Source organism: Corvus brachyrhynchos, unplaced genomic scaffold (genome assembly GCF_000691975.1).
Source record: "Corvus brachyrhynchos isolate BGI_N302 unplaced genomic scaffold, ASM69197v1 scaffold729, whole genome shotgun sequence".
NCBI classification, from domain to species: domain Eukaryota; kingdom Metazoa; phylum Chordata; class Aves; order Passeriformes; family Corvidae; genus Corvus; species Corvus brachyrhynchos.
In genome coordinates, this window is record NW_008239783.1 from 54,438 (window position 1) to 57,988 (window position 3,551).

Sequence of the window (3,551 nt, forward strand, 5' to 3'; positions counted from 1 at the left end):
GGTGTCACCCTGTCCCAGTTTGGCCCCAGTGCCCAGTTTGGCCCTGGCCCAGTTTGGCCCCAGTTCCCGGTTTGGCCCCATTTCCCAGTTTGGCCCTGGCCCAGTTCCCCGGTGTGGCCCCGTCGCAGTTTGGCCCAGTGCTGATTTCCCCCTCTCCCAGTTTGGCCCCAGTTCCCGGTTTCCCCCTGTCCCAGTTTGGCCCACGTTCACCATTTCCCAGTTTGGCCCTGGCCCAGTTCCCCGGTGTGGCCCCGTCGCAGTTTGGCCCAGTGCTGATTTCCCCCTCTCCCAGTTTGGCCCCAGTTGCTGGTGTCACCCTGTCCCAGTTTGGCCCCAGTGCCCAGTTTGGCCCTGGCCCAGTTTGGCCCCAGTTCCCGGTTTGGCCCTGGCCCAGTTCCCCGGTGTGGCCCCGTCCCAGTTTGGCCCAGTGCTGATTTCTCCCTCTCCCAGTTTGGCCCCAGTTCCCGGTGTCGTCCTGTCCCAGTTTGGCCCAGTTTGGCCCCAGTTCATGGTGTGGCCCCGTCCCAGTTTGGCCCAGTCCCACAGTCCCAGTTTGTCCCAGTTTGACCCTGTCCCAGTTTGGCCCCAGTTCCCAGTTTGGCCCTGGCCCAGTTTGGCCCCATTCCCCTCTCCCAGTTCATCCCAGTTTGTCCTAGTCCTGATTTCCCTCTCTCCCAGTATGTCCCACTTTGACCCTCTCCCAGTTTGGCCCCAGTTCCCAGTTTGGCCCTGGCCCAGTTTGGCCCAGTTCCCGGTGTCGTCCTGTCCCAGTTTGGCCCTGTTCCAGTTTGGCCCAGTTTGGCCCAGTTTGGCCCCAGTTCATGGTGTGGCCCCGTCCCAGTTTGGCCCAGTCCCACAGTCCCAGTTTGTCCCAGTTTGACCCTGTCCCAGTTTGGCCCCAGTTCCCGGTGTCACCCTGTCCCAGTTTGGCCCCATTTCCCAGTTTGGCCCTGTCCCAGTTTGGCCCAGTTCCCAGTTTGACCCTGTCCCAGTCTGGCCCAGTTTGGCCCAGTCCTGATTTCCCTTTCTCCCAGTTTGTCCCAGTTCCTGGTGTCATCCTGGCCCAGTTTGGCCCCAGTTCCCAGTTTGACCCTGTCCCAGCTTGGCCCCAGTTCCCCGTGTGACCCCGTCCCAGTTTGGCCCAGTTTGGCCCAGTTTGGCCCCAGTTCCCGGTGTCATCCTGTCCCAGTTTGGCCCCAGTTCCCCGCGTGACCCCGTCCCAGTTTGTCCCAGTCTGCCCCCATTTCCCAGTTTGGCCCCGTCCCAGTTTGTCCCAGTTTGCCCCCATTTCCCAGTTTGACCCCGTCCCAGTTTGTCCCAGTTCCCCGGTGTCACCCTGTCCCAGTTTGGCCCAGTTCCAGTTGGATCCTGGCCCAGTTTGACCCAGTCCGGATGGGCCCCGGTCTGTCCTGTCCCAGTTTGACCCAGTCCCAGGCTCCCAGTTTGGCCCAGTCCAGGTGTCCTCCTCTCCCAGTTTGTCCCAGTTTGTCCCAGTTCTGTTCTCTCCCAGTTTATCCCAGTTCCCAGTTTGGCCCTGGCCCAGTTCAGCCCAGTTTGGCTCCGTCCCAGTTTGTCCCAGTTCGTCCCAGTTTGACCCTGTCCCAGTTTGGCCCAGTTCGTCCCAGTCCCCAATTTCCCCCTCTCCCAGTCCCGCTGTCCCCCAGTCCCAGTTGGTCCCAGTTCATCCCAGTTGGTCCCAGTCTCTGGTTTCCCCCTCTCCCAGTTCATCCCAGTTCCTCCCAGTTAATCTCAGTTCATCCCAGTTTATCCCAGTTTGTCCCAGTCCCGCTGTTCCCCTCTCCCAGTTGGTCCCAGTTGGTCCCAGTTGGTTCCAGTTTGTCCCAGTTTGTCCCAGTTGGTCCCTGTTTCTCCCAGTCTCCAGTTTCCCTTTCTACCACTTGGTCCCAGTTCATCCCAGTTCATCCCAGTTTGTCCCAGTTCATCCCAATTTGTCCCAGTCTCCAGTTTCCCCCTCTCCCAGTTCATCTCAGTTTATCCCAGTTCATCCCAGTTTGTCCCAGTCTCTCCCTGGTTCCGGTTCCCACGGGGAGGGGGCGGGGCCAACTTCCGGTGGGCGGGGCCTGACCCCAAACTGGGACCCCAAACTGGGACCCCAAACTGGAACTGGGATCCCAAACTGGGAGCCCAAACTGGGACTGGGATCCCAAACTGAGACCCCAAACTGGGAACCGGGACCACCCCAAACTGGGAACTCCAACCCCAAACTGGGAATGCTGACCCCAAACTGGGAACCCAAACTGGGACTGGGATCCCAAACTGGGAACCCAAACTGGGAATGCTGACCCCAAACTGGGAACCCAAACTGGGACTCCAAACTGAGACTGGACTGAGACCCCAAACTGGGAACCCAAACTGGGACTGGGATCCCAAACTGGGACTGGGATCCCAAACTGGGACCCCAAGCTGGGATCCCAACCCCAAACTGGGACCCCAAACTAGGACTGGGACCACAAACTGGGAACCCAAACTGGGATCCCAACCCCAAACTGGGACCTCAAACTGGGACCCCGAACTGGGACTGGGACCCCAAACTGGGACCCCAAACTGGGAACCCAAACTGGGACTGGGACCACAAACTGGGAACCCAACCCCAAACTGGGATCCCAAGCTGGGACCCTCAACCCCAAACTGGGATCGCTGACCCCAAACTGGGACCTCAAACTGGGACCCCAAACTAGGACTGGGATCCCAAACTGGGAACCCAAACTGGGAACTCCAATCCCAAACTGGGACTGGGACCCCAAACCGGGAATGCCAACCGCAAACTGGGAACCCAAACTGGGATCCCAGCCCCAAACTGGGAATCCAAACTGGGAACCCAAACTGGGACTGGGATCCCAAACTGGGACCCCAAACTGGGAATGCTGACCCCAAACTGGGACCCCAAACTGGGACTCCAAACTGGGACTGGGACCCCAAACTGAGAACCCAAACTGGGACTGGGATCCCAAACTGGGAACCCAAACTGGGAATGCTGACCCCAAACTGGGACCCCAAACTGGGCCCCGCCCTCTTTCCCAAGCCCCGCCCCTTTTCCCATCAGCCCCCGCGGGGTCCCCGGGGGTCACGGAGCCGCGGGCCGGGGGGGGGGGGGGGCGGGGCGCGCCCCGCTAATTAACGCCAATTAACGCCCTCGTTAATGAGCTCGAGCCGCCGGGGCGGGTTGGGCCCGGTGACGTCATCGTTGCGAAAGGGGAGGGGGGAGGGGAATTTGGGCGAGGGGAGAACCCAAAATGACCCCAAAATCCCGCAAAAAATGACCCCAAAATGACCCCGAAGTGACCCCAAACTCCACGAAATAACCCCCAAATGACCCCAAACCACCCCAAAATGACCCCAAATCCCCCAAGTCGACCCCAAATCAACCTAAAATGACCCCAATTAACCCAAAATGATCCCAAATCCACCCCAAATCACCCCAAATCCCCCAAATCGACCCCAAATCACCCTAAAATGACTCCAAATCCCCCAAACCACCCCAAAATGACCCCAAACTCCACTAAATCATCCCACAATGACCCCAAACCACC

The 3,551-nt window shown here is 59.5% G+C and overlaps 1 long non-coding RNA gene across 3 annotated transcripts; it reads right to left on the minus strand.

Moving 5' to 3' along the window:
- Positions 1–2,089: 2,089 nt before the first annotated feature.
- On the minus strand, positions 2,090–3,545 carry LOC108448857. 3 transcript variants are annotated; one of them, XR_001864897.1, is made up of 6 exons: positions 2,917–3,545; positions 2,820–2,885; positions 2,677–2,734; positions 2,355–2,424; positions 2,240–2,299; positions 2,090–2,156 (listed from the first exon to the last, which is right to left on the minus strand). It is a non-coding gene; the product is annotated as an uncharacterized LOC108448857 (long non-coding RNA). The 3 variants fall into 3 exon arrangements; XR_001864898.1 differs by lacking the exon at positions 2,820–2,885; XR_001864895.1 differs by lacking the exons at positions 2,677–2,734; positions 2,820–2,885; positions 2,917–3,545 and adding an exon at positions 2,560–2,603.
- Between the last annotated feature and the right edge of the window lie 6 nt (positions 3,546–3,551).